The 24,087-nt window shown below is 48.0% G+C and overlaps 1 long non-coding RNA gene across 1 annotated transcript; it reads right to left on the reverse strand.

Annotated features, from left to right (window-relative positions):
- Positions 1–202: 202 nt before the first annotated feature.
- LOC144332250 (uncharacterized) lies at positions 203–3,118 on the reverse strand. Its single transcript, XR_013400153.1, has 3 exons — positions 2,989–3,118; positions 2,373–2,503; positions 203–2,248 (listed from the first exon to the last, which is right to left on the reverse strand). It is a non-coding gene; the product is annotated as an uncharacterized LOC144332250 (long non-coding RNA).
- Between the last annotated feature and the right edge of the window lie 20,969 nt (positions 3,119–24,087).

Here is a 24,087-nt window from a genome sequence, read left to right on the forward strand (position 1 = left end):
ATGCACTGCCCAGCTCCAGGAGGTCCCAGTCACACAGACCATGACATGAACAGCAGCCCTGAAGCTGTAAAACCCAGACAGGTTAAGTTTCTCACCCAAGGCCACACAGCTAGTGCTTGGCAGAACTGGGATTAGATCCCAGACTGCCTGGCTCCAGAGCCGGGCTCCTGACCCTGGGTCAACGTTGGTCCTTGTCAAGGAGACCAAAGTAACAGAGGGTTTCTGAGATGTAGAGAAAGCGGTTTTCCCTCTGCCCAGGCAAGCAGGCAGCAAGTCTCAATCTGCCGATCTCTCGTTTCTCTCTAGCCCAGGGACCTGTATGTTTCTGGGGATTTTTGATGTTTTGTTGTCTCCTAATTTTATAAGAGCAATTCTTGTATGTTTTGGTTTGTTGTGCATACGGAGACCCTGGGAGGCTTCTGAATATGCCACGACATCAGGCCTCAGATTGGCGCTGAGGAAGCACCAATAATCACATCCCCATAATCACATGCTCAAGGCCTTCACTTGACACAGGCTCAGAGAGGCAAAGTGACCCGCCCAAGGTCACACAGCTAGGAAGTGGCAGAGCTGAAATAGGACTTCTAGACTCCAGCTTCTTTCTTAATTCCCACGTCCGACGTCTCAAACTGGTGGCCCACGGGCCAAATGCAGCCTGTAGAATGTTTGATTTGGCCTGTGTGATGGTTTTGTAAAATTGGAATTTATCCTCAGTATGGAAAGAAAGGGATATTTTCAGGAATAGTATTCAAAATATTTAACCAGACTGGCCTGGGTATCAACCATTCGGAGTGGCTGCTGGTGGCATAGCAGAAGCCAGTGGCTACCGCAAAAAGATGCCATAAAAAAATCAATCTGGAAAATGCAAAACTATGGAGACAATAAAAAGGTAGGTGGCTTCCAGGAGTGGGAGGGAGGAAGAGATGTCCAGGCAGGGCATAGAGAACTTTCTAGGGCAGTGATATGACTGTGTATGATACGACAACGGTGGATTCCCGTCATTACACATTTGGCCGAACCCACGGGATGTACAACACCAGGAGTGAACCCTAAAGCAAATTATGGACTTTGGGTGACAATGATGCATCCCTGTAGTTCATTAATTGTATCAAATGCACCACCCTGGTGGGCGATGCTGGTAATAGTGGAGGCTATGCCTGTGTCGGCAGAAGGGGTAGGTAAAAATCTCTGCACCTTTCTCTCCATTTTGCTGTGAGCCTAAAGTTTCCTTAAAAAATAAAGGCATTCTAAGTCACAGGATGAGAAAAGAGGTCAGCACAAAGTACAGGTCATAAAGACCTTGCTGATAAAACAGGATGCAGTAAAGGAGCTGGCCAAACCCACCAAAACCAAAATGGCCACGAGAGTAACCTCTGGTCATCTTCACTGCTACACTCCCACCAACACCATGACAGTTTACAAATGCCATGACAATGTCAGGAAGTTACCCTATATGGTCTAAAAAGGGGAGGCATCAATAATCTACCCCTTGTTTAGCATATGATCAAGAAATAACCATAAAAATGGGAAGCCAGGCCAGGCGCAGTGGCTCATGCCTGTAATCCCAACCCTTTGGGAGGCCGAGGCAGGCAGATCACCTGAGGTCGGGTGTTCGAGACCAGCCTAATCAACATGGAGAAACCCTGTCTCTACTAAAAATATAAAATTAGCTGGGCATGGTGGCACATGCCTGTAATCCCAGTTACTTGGGAGGCTGAGGCAGGAGAATCGCTTGAACCCGGGAGGCGGAGATTGCAGTGAGCTGAGATCGTGCCATTGCACTCCAGCCTGGGCAACAAGAGCAAAACTCCATCACCAAAAAAAAAAAAAAAAAAAAAAAAAAAAAGGCAATCAGCAGCCTTCGGGGCTGCTCTGTCTATGGAGTAGTCATTCTTTTATTCCTTTATTTTCTTAATAAACTTGCTTTTACTTCACACACAAAAAAATAAATAAATAAAATCTACTTTTGGCCAGGTGCGGTGGCTCACGCCTGTAACCCCGGCACTTTGGGAGGCCACAGCAGGTGGATCACCTGAGGTCAGGAGTTCAAGACCAGCCTGGCCAACATGGCGAAACCCTGTCTCTACTAAAAATACCAAAATTAGCCGGGCTTGGTGGCACTCACCTGTAATCCCAGCTACTAGCGGGGGCTGAGGCAGGAGAATCGCTTGAACCTGGGAGGTGGAGGTTGCAGTGAGCTGAGATGGTGCCACTGTACTCCATCCTGGGCAACAGAGCGAGACTCCATCTAAAAAAATATATAAATAAATAAATTAAATAAATAAAGTCTATTTTTAAAAAATTCAGAAGGTCTGGCTACATAGCTCCCGCATTTGTACAGGACCACGAGGGCTGCAGTGAGTTCCAGGTACCTCTGTAGATAAAGTGTGTGTGCCGGAGCCTGTCAGTCCCCTGAGCCTGCTTCCCTCTGCAGCATCAGCCGCCCAGTCCCTGTGAGCACCTGAGCGATGACTCAGGCATGAAGGGGATTCTTCGGAAGTTCCTGGTGAGAAAGAGAACCGGGTGAAAGTGTGGCCTGTGGGAGTGGCCAATGAGGAGGAAAGAGGAGGGTGACACCCGCCTGTGTCAGCCCCTGCTCATCATCTCCCGGGCGGGAGCCTCCTGTGCACTTTCCACAGGACAGAGTGAGCCACTCTTGATTCACCCTTCCTCTGCCCAGGCCTGCAGTGGGTGGGTGCCCACCGTGGTACACAGCCCGTGAAGCAGCCACGCTCTGCCGCTGAGGCTTGGCAGTTTGAACAGATGCCAGCCTATGAGATTAGAAGGAAGATGGGCAGGACGTGAAAAATCAAAAGCCGCCTAAGTACTCCTGGGAAATGGTTCCTGAGACCCTTCCTGCATCTACTTGTAGCATCACTCTTTCATTGACAAGCATGTATTGAGTACAAGGCAAGTCCAAAGGAGGCCTTGAAGTAGATACAGCAGGAAAGGCAAGGGGCTGGTTCCATGGCCAGCTGCTGTTTGTACCTGACCACTGTTCCTCCCCCATGTTCCGGTAACAGCACCCTTCCACCACTATCGCTCCATGTGCCTCCCCAGCCAGAGGGGGTGGATGAATCAGGCCCGGGAAGTCAGCATATTCCATCCCCCCGGTCCCAGGGATTGGTCTGAGATGGGCATGTGACCCAAGTCTGGCCAATCACAGTCAACCCCTAGGCATGGGCTGAGGCTACATGGAAAGTCAGCTTCTGCTCACGTGGCTTGTCTATCTGGCAGAGTGGAAGCTGGGGGATACTGGGGACTATTTTTGCCACCACATAAGGTGATCCTAACTGACACAGAGGAAGACAGAACCAAGAAGTGGAAACAGCATGCTTCCTAAACAACAGGTGCACACCTGGATCCAGCCATTCCTGAAGTTGAAACCATCTGGTCTTTTCATTTACATGAACCAAAACATTCACAGAAATACACACTATTTTTTTTCTTAAGTCACTTTGAGTTGGGTTTGTTTCTGTCACTTTCAACTAAAAGACCCTGACTATACAAGTGGTTGTATAGCTGTTTCCAGGCTGGAAAACAAATAGCTATGGCAAAAGCAGACCACGAGACATCCATGTAAAATCTGGGAGTTGAGGGCTGGGTGCAGTGGCTCACACCTGTAATCCTAGCACTTTGGGAGGCTGAGGCAGGTGGATCGCTTGAGGTCAGGAGTTCAAGGCCAGCCTGGGCAACATGGCGAAACCCTGTCTCTATTAAAAATACAAAAATTAGCTGGGCATGGTGGCATGGACCTGTAATCCCAGCTACTGGGGAGGCTGAGGCACAAGAATGGAGAATTGCCTTCCTCTGAACTTTTTATTTGGTGCTATAAATAAACCCTTTCGGGTCTGAGCTTCAGTCAGGTGGATTTCCAGTTACTTGCAGCTGAATGCATTTCTACATGTCACACCTCCTCAGGACCATAGGTTGCTCTGGATTCCCACCATACACACGGAGATACTGAGGTCTGGAATGCAGAGAAAATTTCCCCAGTGTCACGTGATGGAGTCATGAGTTTACTGACTCATCACCCAGTGCTCTTTCTGCTCAAGACAACCTCGTGGTCCATTCCTTTCATTCAGGCTGCTGTATGCATGGCCAACAGCTACTTTGTAAATTAAACACTTCCCATGGAGGCAGTGATGATGATGATCTTGCCCCTGAATCTTTCCAAACTCTTACGTAAATCGCCCCTGGGTCACTGTCTCCTTGCCTTTGGACCCAGGACAGCTTCCCCACATCCTTTAAAACGATGAGATAACCAAATGCAAACCCAGTGCTCCTGGAAAGGTGTGAGTCATGCATCATGGAACAGAAGGTTCACAGCCAGGAGTCTGCCCATCACGCTTGTCACCCAGCCTTCCAGGCTTGCGTGGAGCTTGTTCACTGAAAAGCTGATTCATCTGCAGCTTGTGGTCAGCTCTGACCCTTAGATCATTTTCTGCTCATCTTGTGCCTGGCTAGTGGCCTTTAATTAGGTGCTGTCAACTTCCTGTCTTCCTGTCTCTGTCCATGTAGTCTTTCTCCCTATTTTAAAAGGACTGTATGAATACTAAAGACATAATGATGATGATGATGATGATAGCAGTTAGCACTTACTATATTCTAAATGCTGTAAATACATTTAAAAGTTGTTTCTCAAAAGTCACTGTCTGAGATAACTAGTATTACTATTGCAGTTTTATGGATAGGAAAACAAGGGCTTAGAAAAATGAAGTCACTTGCCTTGGGCAACAGAGCCAGGAGTATTTGGTGGAGCTGGAATATGAACATGAGTGTGTGTGACCCTGGAGTCCAGCTTGAAAACACAAAGCCAGTTGGGTCTATTAAGCTAGCTTCAGAGGCTCCACTAGAGCAGTTTAGACCCTAATCACATTTACTGTTTGTTTTAAAGACTTCTGGGGAGACTGGAGACCTCATGGTGTATTTGTCATCTTAAAGTTGTCATAACGGACCCACAGCCTTTGCTCTCTTCCTCTCCTCCGTCAACAGCAAGTCAGCAACTTGTCCTCAGTCTGGTCTTCACGTCACAGATGGCTGCCACAGCTCACTCGTCACCTCTTCACACAACAATGTCCAAAGCAGGCAGAGAAGGAAAGGGGCAAATAGGTTTCTCTTTATGTGCCTCTTTCTTGTCATAGAGTTTGAAACGCTTTCCTAGAAGCCCCCAGCTGAGTTTCCCTTTGGACAAAACTGGGTCATGTGACTCCCCCTGAGCCAATCACAGGTCCAGGAGAACAGGGTGGCCATGATCCGGTAAAGCAAATGCAGTTTTTCCCCTAGGACTGGGCACACAGCCAGCTGCACAAAGTCAGGGTTTTCTCAGCAGGAAAGAAGAGGGGAATGGCAGTTGGCAACGCAGCCCCCAGTGTCTGATACTCCAGCATTTAAAAATGTTTAGCACAGGCACCCATGTTGTTTGCAATGTGATCAGAGGTGGTACATGAATGAAGTGGTGTTTTTAAACAGTTTTAGTATTTATTAAGTATTTAAATGCATTTGAAAAAAACATGTAGGCCAGGTGTGGTGGCTCACACCTGTAATTCCAGCACTTTGGGAGACTGAGACTGGTGGATCACTTGAGGTCAGGAGTTCAAGACCAGCCTGGCCAACATGATGAAAACCCATCTCTACTAAAAATACAAAAATTAACCAGGCATGGTGGTGGTTGGTGTCTGTAGTTCCAGCTACTCAGGAGGTTGAGGCAGGAGAATCACTTGAACCTGGGAGGTGGGGGTGAATGAGCCCAGATTGTGCCACCGCACTCCAGCCTGGGTGACAAAACGAGACTCTGTCTCAGATAAAAAACAAAACAAAACAAAACAAAAACAAAAACAAAACATGTTTATAGCTATCTCATCAATCAGAACCACAACAACTATAAAACAACTACATTTAAGGTTTTTGAAAAAAAAAATAGTTAAAGAAAAATATTAAGTAAATACTAGATCATTTGCTTCAAGATTTGGCAAATGTAAGGGTAGGAAACGCTGTTCTATGTTATCCTGCTTGGCCTTTTTTCCAACTTCTCAGAGGCGTTCTGCCTTCAAACTCCCTCTTGAGGAAAATAAACACCCACAAAGATTTTTGCATCATCTGCAGATATGATTCAAATAAAGCCTTGAGCTCAAATATAATCCAGGCTTCCTCAGCTGGGAAGGACAGGCATCTCAAGTCCAAGTCTTTCCTGGTATTTCACCTCTGTCTTCGTGGTTTTATGGTTTTACTGGGTCTGCCCCTCCTCTGGAAAGCCACCACAAATCCGATTTCTGAGAGAACAAGATATAAATAATAAACAGAATGACTCCTTGAGATTTCTTGTCCTCGTGAGGAATTTTCAGACGTTCCTAAGACATGAAATCTTTTCGTTTAAATAAGAGTTTGGGAGTCCGTCATAAGAACTGGATAACTAATGGCCCAGTGACACAGGAACATATGTCAGAGACTTTATTCAGAGAAATAAAGTAGCTCAATATGTGCCGATAGCAAAAGGCGCATGGGATCTATTGTGATGTGAGAGCAGCTAGGTACAGAACAATATGTGCAAGGTACAGAACCATATCTGCAGACTTTTTCTGTAAAGGGCTGCATAGAAAATGCTTTGGGCGTTGCAAGCCGTACAGTCTGTGTTGCAGCTGCTCAGCTCTGCCATCGTGGCTCACATGAAAGCCATCATAGGCAGTGCACAAAGCAGCTGGGCTGTGTATCAATAAAACTTTATCTATGGACACAGATGTACATTGCATAAAATTTTTGTGTGTCATAAAGCATTCTTCTTCTTTCTTTCTTTCTTTCTTTTTTTTGAGACAGAGTCTCTCTGTGTATCACAGGCTGGAGTGCAGTGGCGTGATCTTGGCTCACTGCAACCTCCGCCTCCTGGGTTCAAGTGATTCTCATGCTTGTCTCTCGAGTAGCTGGGACTACAGGCACACAGCCACCATGCCCAGCTAATTTTTGTATTTTTAGTAGAGACGGGGTTTCACCATGTTGGCTGGGCTGGTCTCAAACTCCTGACCTCAAGTGATTTGCCTGCCTCAGCCTCCCAAAGTGCCGGGATTACAGGTGTGAGCCACTACACCTGGCCTCAATTTTGTTTTGTTTTGAGACAGTGTCTCACTCTGTCACCCAGGCCAGAGTGCAGCTGTACAATCACAGCTCACTGCAGCCTCAACCTCCCTGGGCTCAGGTGATCCTCCTGCCTCAGCCTCCTGCGTAGCTGGGACTATGGGCCTGTGCCACCACCCCCGGCCAATTTTTGTATTTTTTGTAGAGATGGAGTCTCCTTATGTTGCCCAGGCTGGCCTCAAACTGCTAGGCTCAAGTGATCTGCCCGCCTCAGCCTTCTAAAGTGTTGAGATTATAGGCATGAGACAACGTGCCTGGCCGTTCTTTCAAATTTTAAAAATCATTTAAAAACGTAGAAAGCAGCCGGGCATGGTGGCTCACACCTGTAATCCCAGCACTTTGGGAGACTGAGCTGGGGGGATCACCTGAGTTCAGGAGTTCAAGACCAGCCTGACCAACATGGTGAAACCCCGTCTCTACTAAATACAAAAAATTAGCTGGGCATGGAGGTGCATGCCTATAATCTCAGCTACTTGGGAGGCTGAGGCAGGAGAATCGCTTGAACCCAGGAGGGAGAGGTTGCAGTGAGCCCAGATTGCCCAGCGCCATCATACTCTAGCCTTGGTAACAAGAGTGAAACTCTCTCAAAAAAAAAAAAAAGTAAAAACCATCTGTAGCTTGCAGGCCATACAGAACAGTGAGACAGATTTGGCTTGAGGACTGTAATTTGCCAATCCATCTATAAACCCCCGGCAAAACGAAATTGTAGAGAAACACCAGAAGTATAGAGAGGCATGCTACATGTGCATGTGTGCGCATGCGTGCGTGCGTGTGTGTGTGTGTATGTGTGTACAGCTGGCCCTCCATACCCATGGGTTCCACCCATCCATAGATTCAACCAGCCATGGATCACAAACATTCAAAGAGGCTGGGCATGGTGGCTCACGCCTGTAATCCCAGCACCTTGGGAGGCCGAGGCTGGTGGATCACAAGGTCAGGAGTTCAAGACCAGCCTGGGCAACATGATGAAACCCCGTCTCTATTAAAAATACAAATATTAGCTGGGCATGGTGGCACACACATGTAATTTCAGCTACTTGGGAGGCTGAGGCAGGAGAATTGCTTGAACCGGGGCCTGGGAGACAGAGGTTGCACTGAGCTGAGATTGCACCACTGCACTCCAGCATGGGCTAGAGAGTGAGACTCCATCCAAAAAAAAAAAAAAAAAATTCAAAGAGGCTGGGCACAGTGGCTCACACCTGTAATCCCAGCACTTTGGGAGTCCGAGGTAGGTGGATCACCTGAGGTTGGGAGTTTGAGACCAGCCTGACCAACGTAGTGAAACCCCATCTCCACCAAAAATATTAAAAAATAGCCAGTGTGGTGGCACGCGCCTATAATCCCAGCTATTCAGGAGGCTGAGGCAGGAGAATCACTTGAACCTGGGAGGCAGAGGTTGCAGTGAGCCGAGATCGTGCCACTGCACTCCAGCCTGGGCGACAGAGTGAGACTCTCTCTCTCTCAATCTCTCTCTCTCTCTCTCTCTCTCTCTCTCTCTATATATATATATATATATATATATATGTATTCAAAGAAAAAAATGTGTCTGTACTGAGCAGGTACAGACTTTTTTCTTGTCCTTATTCACTAAACAATACATTAAAACAACTATTTACATTGGCTTTACAGGGTATTACATATTATAAATAATCTAGAGATGATTTGAAGTGTACAAGGGAATGTGCATAAGTTATATACAAATGTTACTTTATTTTACCTAAGAGATTAAGCTTCTACAGATTTTGATATCTGTGGAAGGTCCTAGAATCAATCCCCCAGGGACAACTGGAGGGACAACTGGAGAGAGAAGGGGAGAGAGAGAGACAGAGATTTGTTTACATCTCTAAAAGAACACACTAAAAACTGGCAACAGGAGGTGCTTCTGTAGAGGGGAACTAGGAACTGTCAGAGGAAATGAGAAGGAAGATATTTTTCACCACATGCCCTTTAACACGACTTGAGTTTTTCTCCACATGCTTGTGTTACTTTTACAAAGCAGAAAACATTCGCCAACGCAAGAAGGATTACTATGCCACAGACAATACAAATGAGACGCTAGAAACAAATATGCACAGTCGCGCATCACATAACGACATTGGTCAATGATGGACCACATATACGACTGTGGTCCCGTAAGACTGTAAGGCGGTATTTGTACCGTATGCTCTCTATGCTTAGGTATGTTTAGAGACAGATACTTCCCATTGCGTTACCATTGCCTACAGCAGGGGTCCCCAACCCCGCAAGGTACCAGTCCATGGCCTATTAGGAACTGGGCTGCACGGCAGGAGGTGAGTGACAGGTGAGTGAGCAACGCTTCATCTGTATTGACAGCCACTCCCCATCGCTCACATTACCACCTGAGCGCCGCCTCCTGTCAGATCAGTGGCGTCATTCGATTCTCATAGGAGCTCGAACCCTTTTGTGAACTGAGCATGTGAGGGATCTAGGTTGTACACTTCTTATGAGAATCTGATGCCTGATGATCTGTCATTGTCTCCCATCACCCCCAGATGGGACTATCTAGTTGCAGGAAAACAAGCTTAGGACTCCCCCTGATTCTTCATGATGGTTAGTTGTGTAATTATTTCATTATATATTACAATGTAATAATCATAGAAATAAAGTGCACAATAAACGTAATGCACCTGAATCGTCCCGGAACCATCCCCCTCACACTGGTTTTTCAAAAAAAATTTCTTCCACAAAACCAGTCCCTGGTGCCAAAAAGGTTGGGGACCACTGGCCCACAGTTTTCAGTACCGTCACGTGCTGTACAGGTTTGCAGCCTAGGAGCCACAGGTGGGTAGCCTGGGTGGGTAGTAGACTATGCCATCTAGGCTTGTGTGAGTACACACTGATGTTCTCACCATGACGAAATCGCCTAACAACGCACTTCTCAAAACATAGCCCTGTCATTAAGGGACGCGTGACTTCACAGGCAATCACAGCACAACTCCAGGGGGAGCCATTCACTGGGCCATTTGTAGAATGGAGCCATGGCACACCCCACATGGCAGTCCTGTTGGTAACAAAGCTAACACCAAGAGTTTCTATGAAGTGAAATTTGTGAGTAAATATTAAAGGAGTAGGGTCAGAGTGGAAGTTGTGGGAGGGGAATAAAATCTCACTCTTTCCGTTTTATGCTGTTCCTTATCAGGACCACAATAAAGCCAATCTTCTGCCAATATTTGCTTTTGATTTTTTTCTCCAGAGTGGAAGAAAAATGCCCAGGCCTGACAGGAATCGGACAGTAAGATTGAAAGTTGGAACAAGAGCAGGAAGCTCACCCGGAAGTAAAATCGTCTCCAGAAGCTCACGATGAAAACGCCACTTACTTCACGGAAACACTCAAAAGCTGACTCCACTTGCGAGACACCCCTCTTGTAACTCCAGTCAGCTTTCCCAGGTATATTGGGATTCCATAAAACCCATCTGCAAGCATTTTGACCCAGGTTGGAGTCTCAAACAGCAGCCTCCCACCTAAGAACATGGAAGATGTGGATTTTTGGTCAGCAGTGGTTTCAAAATCAAGACATTTCACATAAATGCAGGAGTTTCTGGCTTCTCTTGAAACACTTGGCTCTCTAGCCACCCTGAGCCCACATTCCCACGTGGAAACTTCAGGCTGCAGTCAAGTGGTAATTGTTCCTTCCAGATGGGGCAAGAGCTCCCAGTTTTGCCACAGTCCCCACCACTCCCTGTCACCCTCCATCAGGATCACTTCACTCAATTCTTTTTTTCATTTGTACTTCATTCACTCAACCAATATTTATTGAGCACTTACTATGTGCCAGAAAGCTGCAAACAAAACTGACACAAATTCCGCCTTCATGCAACTTATATTCTGGTTGGGGAGGCAATGAACAAAAAGAAGGAAAAACAAATGCCAGAGGGTGGGAAGTTCTGCTGATAGTGAAAATAGTGCTGCAAAGGTGGAGCCATGCTGGGTGTGGTCAAGGAAGGCCTTAGGAGGAAGGTGCATTTGATCACAGACCTGAAGCAGGTAAGGACAGCAAGCCTTGAGGATATCTGTGGAAAGAACGGTCCAGCCAGCAAGAACAGCAAGTGCACAGGCCCTGAGGCAGGACTGTTCCTTGTGTGTCTGCAGAGCAGTAAGAAGGCCAGTGCAGCTGGAGAAAAGTCAGTGAGGGGGAAGGGGGCGGAAATGAGGTCAGACAGGGGATGAAGTGCCAATCTTGTAGGGCCTCGTAGGATCTTTGACTTTTACTCTAAGTGAGGCGGGGAGCTGTGGAGGATTCTGAGCAGAGGACAATGTGGTTGTGTGAGTGATAGACTCCCTCTAGTTGTATGTGGAGACTGGACTGTGTGTGTGAAGGGGGTGGGGTGGGATGGTGGAGAAAGGTGGAAGCTAAGAGGCCAGCGAGGACCTACTGCAGTGGTCCAGGTACAGGGTGGCAGTGGCAGGACAGGGCGGTGCCCATGGAGGTGGTGACAAGAGATTGAAGTCTGGACATACCGTGTTTCCCGGCTTTTTTTTTTTTTTTGGAGACAGAGTTTCAATCTTGTTGCCCAGGCTGGAGTGCAATGGCGCGATCTCGGCTCACCAAAACCTCCGCCTCTTGGGTTCAAGCCTCAGCCTCCTGAGTAGCTGGGATTACAGGCATGTACCACCACACCTGGCTAATTTTTGTAGTTTTAGTAGAGATGGGGTTTCTCCATGTTGGTCAGGCTGGTCTCGAACCCCTGGGCTCAGGTGATCCGCCCACCTTGGCCTCCCAAAGTGCTGGGATTACAGACGTAAGCCACCACACCTGGCCTTCTTCTTCTTCTTCTTCTTTTTTTTTTTTTTTTTTTTTTTTGAGATGGAGTCTCACTGTGACACCCAGGCTGGAGTGCAATGGTACAGTCTCGGCTCACTGCAACCTCCCCTTCCCAAGTTCAAGTGATTTTCCTGCCTCAGCCTCCCAAGAAGCTGGGACTACAGGCGTGTGCCACCACACCTGGCTAATTTTTGTATTTTTAATAGAGATGGAGTTTTACCATATTGGCCAGGCTGGTCTCAAACTCCTGACCTCAAGTGATCCTCCTGCTTTGGCCTCCCAAAGTGCTGGGATTACAGGCATCAGCCAACATGCCTGGCCTGTTTCCCAGCACTTTTTGGCACTTAGGAGAAACTCCCCTCACTCACTGTACTCCAGCCACATTGTGTTTGCATGATCCAACCTCGGGGCCTTTGCACATGCTGTTCCCTCTGCCCTGCATGCCCCGCCCCCAGATATTCCCAAGGCTTCCTCCCTCCCTTTTCAGGGCTGAAGCTGCTGAAATCGCCCACATTCCTGACATTCTCCTCCCTCGCTCTGTTGGGTTGGTCAACAGTGAACCTCCTGGCCTCAATATACAGGAGACATTTTTTCTTGTTGTTGAGTTGTCTATCTCCTGCCGTAGGGCATCAGCTTGGGAAGGAAACCAGTGATGTCTCTTTTTTTTTTTTTAAATAGAGTCTCGCTCTGTCGCCCAGGCTAGAGTGTAGTGGCACAATCTTGGCTCACTGCAACCTCCACCTCCTGGGTTCAAGTGCTTTAGCCTCCTGAGTAGCTGGGATTACAGGCATGAACCACCACTCCCGGCTATTTTTTTATTTTTAGTAGACATGGGGTTTCACCATGTTGGCCAGGCTGGTCTCGAACTCCTGACCTCAAGCAATCTGCCCACCTGACCCGCCCAAAATGCTGAGATTACCGGCATGAACCATCACTCCTGGCCAGCAATGATTTCTCTCGTTCACTGCCGTATCCCCGAGTCTAACTATGCCTGGAGCAGAGTAGACCATCAGTGAGATTTGTAGGAAGAATGAGAGAAGGCGTCAGAGATCGATTTTGTTTCTGTCACTCATTAGTGCATGACTTGTGCAAATGGCTTCTCCCTCCATCCCCAGCATCCTCTTCTGTGAAATGGGTCTCTCTACATAACCTCTATAGAGCTGTTGTGAGGATCTGGGAAGCCTTAGGCAGAAAGCCTTTAGCACCATTCGGGGCTCTTAGAAGCTGTCTGTGTTAGGTGTGGCTATGAACCTTCAGAGGGAATGAGAGGATAGCTGGAAGAGAGTCACCCCTGCAGAGGCCAAGAAGGAAGAGAGAAACACATTTGTCCTAAGATGGGACAAGGCTGTTTTTTCCAGGATTTTCAGTAAGAAAACGAAACAGCATCCAAGAATCTCAGGGCACAGGCTGCAAGCTTCTTGGCTGTCTGGCCTCTGCCCGTCTTTCCTGCTCTCTGCTCCATCCTATAGCTCCCTTCCCCGCAGCCCTGCGAGCCCCTCAGCTGCCCCAGGACCCTCTGCTCCTCTGCTCCTCTGGGAATCCAGTCCCCTCTGGCTGAATGCCTCACCTTCCCCTGGGGCTGCTGCTCAGCCCTCTGCAGGCAGCCCAGCTCCTGTGTGGAATTCCCGGACAACTGGTTTGAGAGGGTGCCTGGCATCCCCTCCTCAGCCTGTAACAGTGGATAAGGGCCAGCTGTTAGCATCACTGTTGTTATTACTATTACACGAACCCTTCCAATGGATCCACACCACCTAAACAGCACCAGGAAGCCAGGGAAATGCCAGAAGCAATAACAGTCAGCAACTGTGTAGTACCTACTGGGTACTGTGCTGTATTGCACATAGGTACCGTTCCAAGCCCTTCGTGCTATTAACTCATTTAATTGTCACAACGTATGAGGTGGGTACTATGTTAACTCCATTTTACAGATAATGAAACAGATCTAGAGGGGTTAAGTAACTAACCACTGGGAAAGCTAGGTTCAAATTTGAGGGTTGGCTCTAAAACCCGTTGTTTTAATTAACACTACACACTGCTGCCTTATGGCATTTTATCGTTTGAAATAATAACACTTCCTGAGCACTCACCATGTGCCAGCTACTAGGCTCAGAATTGCCACTCTTCACCCCCAAAGACCCTATGAGTTCATTTGATTATTAAGTAGTCCCATTTTACAGAAGAAGAAACTGAGGCATAGAAAGATAATGCCTCACACAGTGTGGCAAATTGTGTTTTCTTTTCTTTTTTTTAAATACAGTGTCTTGCTCTGTTGCCCAGGCTGGAGTCCAGTGGCCAGATCATAGCTCACTGCAGCCTCCTCGGCTCAAGCCATCTTCCCGCCTTGGCCTCCCAAAATGCTGGAATTACAGGGAGTGCACCCAGCTGGGCATCGTGCTGTCTTAAGATGCTCACAGCAGCATCTCTCATCCTCATGATCTGTTTCTTCTTCTTCTTCTTTTTTTTTTTTTTTTGTAAAAAAAAAACCCCCAGCTTTATTGAGATATAATTCACATACCATAAAACTCACCCTTTTAAAGTACACAATCCAGTGGGTTTTGGTGTATTCACAGAGTTGTGCAATCATCGCCACTATCTAATTTTAGAACACTTGCATTGCCCCCAAAAGGAAGCTCACACCCGTTAGCAGTCACTCCCCCTTCCCACCATGTTGTAAGGAAACCCAAACCAGCCCAAGTGAAGAGACCACACGGAGAAGTCATGCACAGGTGTCTTTCTGATGGCCCAGCTGCGGCAGCAGCTGCCAGACACACAAGTGAAGACTCTCCGACTGAGGCCAGCACCCCAGCCACCAAGTCACCCTCGGCCTCCAGGCTGTCCCAGCTGAGGCCCCAGCCACTGTGGAGCAGAGACAAGCTGTCCTGCTGTGCCCTGTCTGCATTCCTGACCACAGGATCTGAGAGCTATCATTCCAGGTGAGTAGAATGGCTGCTTTACACCGCTGCGTTCTGGGGTGGGTTTGTTATGCAGGAGGAGTAACCAAGCCACAGCTGGTTAGGGGCAAGGCTCGGGTTTGAACCCCAGTTCACCTGGCTTTGGGGCTGCCCCTTAAACCACATATAGGCTGAATGATCCCCTGGATGTGGAAGAGTCAGTGTTCCCTTTCTTGTGCAATTGACTCAGTGCATCGGGGTGATCAGTGCATCGGGGTGATGTGCCCTTTCTCTAGCTGACCTTCCAGAAGCACATCAACGGGGACAGATGTGCTTTCTTTTTGTTTTGTCAGTTTATTGCTGTGCTGCTGCTGCTGCTGCAGGTGTTATTTAATATATATGAATTATTGTTCTTATTTTTTGCTAGTTAGAGTAAGGCTGGGCGTCGCGGCCCTCACCTGTAATCCCAACACCTTGGGAGGCCAAGGTGGGCAGATCGTTTGAATACCAGAGTTTGAGACCAGCCTGGGGGTGGTGGTGAAACCCCGTCTCTACAAAAAAAAAACACAAAAATTAGCCGGGCATGGTGGCATGTGCCTGTAGTCCTAGCTACTTGGGAGGCTGAAGTGAGAGGATGGCTTGAGTCTGGGAGGCGGAGGTTGCAGTGAGCCGAGATTGTGCCATTACATTCTAGTCTGGCCGACAGAGTGAGACCCTATCTCTCAAAAAAAGAAAAAAAGAAAGAAAAGAAAAGTTAGAATAAATACATAAGGAAACACAAAAAATCCATGTGCCATCCCCACCACACAGGAAAATCCTCCACGTAACACTTGAATCTTGTAGAATTGTATCTTCCAGGCATTTAACTCATGCAATTTCACTGTGCATCAGTGGGCCAAAAAGGGTGACAGAGAGAGTGACAATCTTTTTTTCTTCTTCTTCTTCTTTTTTTTTTTTGAGACAGTCTTACTCTGTTGGTCAGGCTGGAGTACAGTGGTGTGGTCTCGGTTTACTGCATCCTCTGCCTCCCGGGTTTGAGCTATTCTCCTGCCTCAGCCTCCAGAGTAGCTGGGATTATAGGCACACACCACCACACCTGGCTAATTTTTGTATTTTTCGTAGAGATGAGGTTTCACCATGTTGGCCAGGCAGATCTCAAACTCCTGTCTGCCCGCCTCAGCCTCCCAAAGTGCTGGGATTTACAGGCGTGAGCCACAAAGCCCAGCTGAGAATGACAATTTTCATATGGCAAGTGAGTGTAGCTGGCAGATCCTACTTTTTGTTCAACATGGCCCCAAACACAAGATGACCCCCTCCATCCAGAGGCTATTTTGATTTGCTAAGTGTTTATAACGCACCACAGTTGAGAGGAAATTTAACATATTTTTCAGGATCATTTTTTATTCTAAATAAAAAGAGACCTTTTTTATCCCTTCCAAAAATGGGACTGAGCTACACAGATGGTTTTGTACCTGACTTTTTCACGTAACAACGTACTTTGAACTGTCTTTGTGCGGGCAGCTTTCTCCTGGCCTTCATCATGGGATGGAAGCACTCTGGGAGTCCACCTGCACTCTCGCAGCGTGGCAGTCAGGGTCTACCGGAACTCCCCAAGCCATGCAGTCAGGATACTGAGCGAAAGAAGCCAGATGGGAAGAGCACACACCGTGTACTTCCCTTTGTGGAAAGTTCAAAACCAGCGAAAGTCATCTATGGGGTTAGAATTCAGGACAGCCGTTAACCTTGGGGGCGGTGGTGGGGATGATTTACCAGGAGAGACATCAACGGGGCTTCTGGAATGTCCTGTCTGTATCTGGGTGCTCATTCCACGAATGTGTCCACTTGGCGAGAATTCACTGGGCTCTTTATGTATGATGTGTGCACTTTTCCTTGCAATTAAAACTCACATACAAACACGCAGATGCATGTGTGTGTGTGTGTGCACGCGCGCGCACACACACACACACACAGTGTTCTTAGAGCACAGGCTGTGTTTAAATACATGTTTAATGCTTTTGCCACATATGGGCATAGGTGAATGTTGAGAGGACAGGGTATGAAGTTGGGAGCCCAGGTCTGAATCCTGGCTCAGCCATTGTTAAATGTGTGACTTTGGGCAAGTTACTTAACCTCTCTGAGCCTCAGTTTCCTCATCTGGACTCTGTACGAAGCCCACAAGACCACAGGAGCAGCCCCTGCTCACCTCTCCATCTGGCTTTTCCGTTCTTCTCTGGCTGCCTCTATAAGCCCGCACCACACTGGCCACCATTCTCGTTCCTATCACAGCAAAGCTCAGTGTGGCTGGCCTCAGGGCTTTTACCCTAGGTATTCCTGCTGCCTGGAGTTACCCTTTCCCTGATTTTCTTGTGGTTGGTTCCTTTTCCTCCTTCATGTCTCAGTTCAAAGGTTACCTTCTTAGAGAGGAGAGCCCCTCACTGACCACTCTCCACACCAGCCATCATCAATTTCATTCCCTGGCCTCAGTTTCTTCCCAGTGCCTCTCAGGTTCTGAAATGGTCGTATTTGTTTTTTGCATGTTGTTGCTCTTTACTTGTTATCTGCTTGGCACTCCCCCTAGACCCATGGACTCTAGGAGATGAGGAATCATGATTGTCTTGTTCATTGCTACAGCTCCATCACCTAAAACTATACGTTCAATTTGTTGAATTAATCGATCAATCTCTACAGTGATCTGATGCTACTTTATGGAATTCTCGGGAAGTTTTGAAAGGACATTTTAAACAGCCAGGTTTGTAAGAATGAGGGAACTTTGAAAGCTCTGTTTGAATGTGGTTAACTCTACTGAGAAGAATCTAGATAGGCCCAAGATGCTTCGTGGGCTGTGTCTTCCATAATCTCATCTACACTGAAAGTCACTATACCTTTTGCGACCACCCGTCCCCCACCTCCACCTTTTGCTATTTGCACCTTTTGTTATTGCCCATTTGGCTGGAACAAAATCACTAATATTCTTATTAGTTTATTTATTTCTATATTATATTAACTTTTTTTTGTTTTAGGGGGTTTTTTTTTTGAGACGGAGTTTCACTCTGTTACCCAGGCTGGGGTGCAGTGGCATGATCTTGGCTCACTGCAACCTCTGTCTCCCAGGTTCAGGAGATTCTCCTGCCTCAGCTTCCTGAGTAGCTGGGATTACAGGCACATGCCAGCAAGCCCTGCTAATTTTTGTATTTTTAGTAGAGACGGGGTTTCACCAAGTTGGTTAGGCTGGTCTCAAACTCCTGACCTCAGGTCATCTGCCCACCTTGGCCTCCCAAAGTGTTGGGATTACAGGTGTGAGCCACCGCGCCCGGCCAACATGGTTTTAAGATGGTCAAAAGGTACAAAGAGTGTACAAAGAGGAGTCTGTCTCCCTCTGACTCCTGCCCTAGAGCCAGTCAGTGTTTCCAGGTACCTAGTAAGTGCTTCCAGAAATGTTCTGTGCAGAAACAGGCATATGGGCTATATCCTCATCTTTCCTGTTTACACGGAAAGGATCTAGTTCAATACACTGCTTTATGTATTTTTCTTTTTTCTTCTTCATAATTGATCTTGGAGCTGTTTCCATATCACACATCGTATGTGTGTGTTTTAGTTGCACAGAAAGCTGTATGCATCAAGAGCTCAGAGTAACTGGTCTCTCTCTCTCCCCCCCCCCCACCATCTCTTTCTCTCTCTCTTTTTCTCTCCCTCTCTCTCTCTTTCTCTTCTTTTGAGATGAAGTTTTGCTCTTGTCACCCAGGCTGGAGTGCAGTGGCCTGATCTCGGCTCACGGCAACCTCCACCTCCAAGGTTCAAGTGATTCTCCTACCTCAGCCTCCTGCGTAGCTGGCATTACAGGCGTGCACCACCACGCCCAGCTAATTTTTGTACTTTTAGTAGAGACAGGGTTTCACCATGTTGGCCAGGCTGGTCTCGAACTCCTGACCTCAGGTGATCTGCCCGCCTCAGCCTCCCAAAGTGTTGGGATTACAGGCGTGAGCCACTGCATCTGGCTTTTTTTTTTTTTTGAGACAGGGTTTTGCTCTGTCACCCAGGCTGGAGTGCAGTGGCAGAGTGGCATGATGTTAGATCACTGTAGTCTCTAAGTCCCAGGTTCAAACAATCCTCCCAGCTCAACCTCCCAGCTCAACTTCCTGAGTAGCTGTGACTGCAGTCACTATTTTTAAAAACCGTAGAATACTGATGGACACCTCAGGCAGCTCCAGTCTTTTGCTTCTGCAGGCTGTGCTGCAGTGATGGTCCTTGCGTGCACCTTTGGGCCCAGGAAAATCACTGAGTCCTTTTGAATCTGGTAGAGCAGCCTGAGAGTTTACCACTCCCCAACCTCATCTTCACCCGTCAGCCCACCCCACCCTTGCTGGTGTTTGTGATTTGGCCTTTTAAAGACTTTTTCAAGATTGACTTTGGCTTCTTGGCCTGAACTCTGAAGTGTTTGAGCTGATAAGATAGCAGGCTTGGCTGAGGGGGCCGGGAGTAAACAGTGACCCTGGGGGCCTCCGCCCCAGTGCAGGAGGGGCCATGGCCCCAAGTCTGTCCCGTCTCCAGCTGTGGGAGCAGGCGGTGTGTCTGGAGGAGGAAGCTGAATTGCGTTGGGCTCCAGACGGGTTTGGGAACCGGAAGGAAGTGGGAAGCTGGCCCCACATGGAACCACTTCTCTGGGCCTTGGAGAACAGTGCCAAGAGGCGCAACATGGGCTCAGTATTTGCTGGGGCCTCTCCTAAACCAAACAGGACGCCGTGGGCAAGCTGGAGCAGAGTCCTGCAAACCTGAAGACACATCCCGTGGAGCCCCAAGGAGCCGGGGGTCACAGGAGGGGCCCTGCCTCCAAGGCTGTGGCAGACAGAACTGGCACCATCTCCACACAGCGATTGTAACTGCCCCGCTCTGATCTAGGCCACAGAAGTGAACAAATCAGTTTGGATTCCCACCCTCTAGAACTTTCTTCAGTTGAGGAGGGAAGAGAGAGGATAAACAGGCAAAAACTGGCCAGGTTGTAGGGGGCTACAATGGAGAATGGCCAGGCTTCGGGGGCAGAGCAGGAGCACTGCCCAGCCTGGAGGGGGAAGGCCTCCCCAGTCATGCCTCGAACCAGCTTAAAATGCTTTGGGGCCTCCCAGGGTTTCTCAGGGCTCCTGGGACCATGGCCTCTGCATGATCTTCCCTGCCCACCGCTACCAGCAGGGTCAGTGGTGCCAGCTTGGCAACACTTGCTGCCCATATCTACCTGGGGCCCCTGCATGCCTGCTCCCTCTGCTGGCAGCGCCCTCACCTCCCACCTCCCACTCGTGTTTCAGCTCTCAGCTGAGATGTCACCTTCTCCAGGAAGCCTTCCTTGATGTCCCTGGATGGTCTTGGGGCTATCACATGCTCCTGTACATTCCTCATCCCTGCTTCAGTCACTCTGGATTGGGGTTACTTGTTTGCGGGTGGCCCAAGGTGGCCCAGCATGGCCAGAACCCAGCCCTGTGGCTGACCCTGCTGGATTCAAATGCTAGCTCCGCCTCTTAGCTGTGCAACCTGGGGCCTCAGTTTTCCCATCTGGAAAAAGGGCATAGTGATGGCCTCTACCTCACAGGGTGGTTGTGAGGAAGAAGCAATTTAATACAAGTACTTAGAAAGACATCTGGCACCGAGTTTGCACTCAGTAAATGTTGGCTGTGCCATTCCGCCTGTTCTCTCTCCCACAGAACACAGCGGGTGCCCACTTCGCATGTGCATGCTAAACCAGTGCAGCCCTTCAAATATGCTCAATGCGGGGAAAGGCTTAGGTAATTCAGATGCTCCTCGACTCGGGTTGGGGCTGCAGCCTGATAAACCCACTGTAAGTGGTTTTATCATTAAGTCAAAAGTGCATTTAGCACACCTAACCTACTGAACATTATCATAGCTTAGCCTAGCCTCCCTTAAAGGTGCTCGAAACCTTTACATTCGCCTACATCGGGCAAAATCATCTAGCACAAAGCCTATTTTATAATAAAGTGCTGAATATCTCATGTAAAATTATTGTACTCCGTATTGCTAGCCTGATAAGAGATTAAAATTCAAAATTCAAAGCATGATTTCTACCAAATGCCTATCTCTTTTGTACCATCATAAACTCGAAAAATCCTAAAATGAACCATCGTTAGTTGAGGATCATCCATAATGGAAAAATTTTTAAAAACACAAAAGTAAAGAGTGGAACAGTAATGATTTACAACTGCAACACACACACACACACACACACACACACACACACACACACACACACACACAGAGTCCAATACCCTGACTTGGGGAAAAGAAAGAAACAGACTGTTTAGTGTGGTTTTGTTAGAAGGATGGGACAAAAAATAATTTTTCTTCTTTCTTGTTTGATGTGTTTTTTTTTTTCTAATCTTCTTTAATAAGCATGGTTTCAATTTAAATGGGAAAAAAATAACAACAAATCTAGAGAAGGAACCCGCAAGCCCTTTCTGCTCCACACAAACTGGGGCAGGGGGTGGGCGAGGTGGGGTGTGGCAGGGTGGTCAGAGAAAGAGCTGCTCTTTAGAAATTAAGCAAGAGCAGGAAAACCATCGTGTGCCGGGCGGGGTAGGGTGTCAGCTTGACCAGGGGAAGCTGTGGCGACAACAAAGCAACTCCTCTCCCAACTCTGGACATGGCAAGACATGCTGGATGCCCCCACTCCCCAGACCCCAAGATGGAGCTAGCAACCCTGCCTAACACCACAGTCCTGTGTTTCCCTGCAGCATAACACATGTCACATGGCAGCGTCTGTAAAGAAAGGGCCTTGCCACCTGCCCCTACTCGCATATGTTACCTCATCTCACCTGCCTAACCCTGAAGACCTGCCTGCAAGGAGTAAGGTACTACTGTTAGCCCCATTTCCCAGAGGGAGAAACTGAGGCTCAAAAGGTGTAATAATTTGCCCAAGGTTGCCCAGTTGATCAATGACAGAGTCTGAACTTAATACCATTTGGGCTGGATGCGGTAGCTCAGACCTATAATCCCAACACTTTGGGAGGCCAAGTCGGGAGGATTGCTTGAGTCCAGGAGTTCAAGACCAGCCTGGGCAACATAGTGAGATCTCATCTCTACAAAAATTAAAAAATTAGCTGGGCATGGTGGCATGCACTTGTATTCCCAGCTACTAAAGAGGCTAAAGCAGGAGGATCTCTTAAGCCCTGGAGGTTGAGGCTGCCGTGAGTCATGATGGTGCTACTGCACTCCAGTCTGGGTGACAGTGAGACTCACAAACACACACACACACACACAAATTTTAACACCATTTGGTTCTATCATTGTCTGATTTGTCATCTTTTTTTCATTTCCACTAAAGTAGATGTTAACAAATGGAAGGCTGGAAGAATGGATGGATGAATGGGTGGTTGGATGATAAATGGATGGATAGATGGATGGAAGAAAGGAAGGATGGATGGATGGATGGATGGATGGATGGATAGATGGATGAATGAGTGGGTGAGAGATGAATAATGAGTGGAGTGATGGATGAATGGATGGATGGGTGGGTGGATGGAAGGATGGATGGATGGGTGAGAGATGGATGATGGATGGAGGGATGGATGAATGGGTGGATGGATGGATGGATGAATGGTGGGCCGGTGGATGGATGGAAGGATGAACAGATGGATGAAAGGAAGGATGGATGGATGGATGGATGAATGGATGAGAGATAAGATAATGGCTGGAGAGATGGGTGAACGGATAGATGGATGGATGGATGAATGGATGGTTGGCTAGGTCAGGGATGGATGATGGATGGAGGGATGAATGAATGGATGGGTAAATGAATGAATTAATGGATGACTAGGTGGCTGGAATGCATGCATAGAATGCATGGGTGGCTGAATACATAAAAGAACTAACTAAATAAATAATGATGAAAGGCAGGGGGCACTAAGAGGGTGAAAGGGTTTATTCCTGGACATTGAATGTGCCCTTTGGAAAGATTGCAAACTGGCAGTTATCAGGGTAAATTGAGCTGCAGACATATTTTGTTTGATCTTCACAGGGTTTTTAATTTTTTTGAATTATCATTATTTTAAAATTAGGAAATTTCACATTAAAAATCTAGATTTCTGGTTTCTCCTGCAAAATTGGGCCAGCACCCATACCAGGAAATAATATACCAGGACTGACGGGGCTGAGCCCTCTGAGTGCTCACAGTCCCCACTGCTCCACAATGCAGCCCTGCTAGTGAGGTTGTGTCTGCTGCCATTTATCATGGCTGTTTGGGCTGGTGTTTTTCTCAGTACAATTACAAAGAAAAAGAAAAATCTCTTACAGCTGGCTCTTCATCAAAAGTGGAAAATGAACTTAGGTAAAGAGGAAATTGTGGGAGATGTATTTATTTGTGGCCATGGATGTGGATTCAATGGACCAGCAGTGCATCTCGCCTGAGCGGTTAGGGGCACAGACGCTAGAGCCTGATGGCCTGGGTTCAAGCCCCGGCTCTGCTACATACTGGCTGTGTGGCCTCGTGCAAGTCACTGAATGTTTCTGGCCTCCGTTTCGTCATCTGTAAAGCAGAGGTGGTGTCAGTCCCCGCCTCACAGAGTGTCAATGATTTTCTCCCTGTGGGGCTCTCGAGGTGTGAGCTGCTATTATCTGACACAGGGCTGGCTCCTGTCATGTATGTGGCGTGCCCACCCTGGGCGTCCACAGCAGCGGTTATCAACCGAGGGCAACTGTGCCCCCCCAGGAGACATGTGGCAATGTCTAGAGATATCTTAGGTTGTCACAGCTTGGGTGGGGAGGGGCTACCAACATCTTACGGGTAGAGGCCAGGGAGACTGTGAACAGCCTACAAAGCTCAGGACAGATCCCTGCAGCAAAAGATTCGGCTGCCCCGTGTACTCCACCCCGTGTACTACTGCTCAGGCTGAAGAACCCGGATCTACAGGAATCCAAGTCCCCACAGGGGCTGAGCCATGGCCAGATATCTAGGAGTCCCTGAAGGCTACCAGAGGTGATTTCCTCCACACGTGGCAGGAGCCATTTCCTCTGGCCTGAGCCACCTCAGCCCTCAGGATCATCAGGCCCCAAGTACTGCCCCGTCCCAGGGTGCCTGGCCCCAGCCGGCTCCCAGCCCCACACAACAGGCAAGAAATGTGTCCCTAGTGCCTCCTGGTGGCCCGGCCCTAAACTACATGACTCTTCCCAGCCCAGGGTGGTGGGAGGGGAGGATGGGGACGTACCTTCCGGATGTTTAATCCAGACTAGTTGGGAATGTGGGGATTTAAGGTCGTGGAAGGCGGTAGCCAATGTTTCAAACACAA

This window comes from Macaca mulatta, chromosome 10, assembly GCF_049350105.2.
Source record: "Macaca mulatta isolate MMU2019108-1 chromosome 10, T2T-MMU8v2.0, whole genome shotgun sequence".
In the NCBI taxonomy this organism is placed as follows: Eukaryota; Metazoa; Chordata; class Mammalia; order Primates; family Cercopithecidae; genus Macaca; species Macaca mulatta.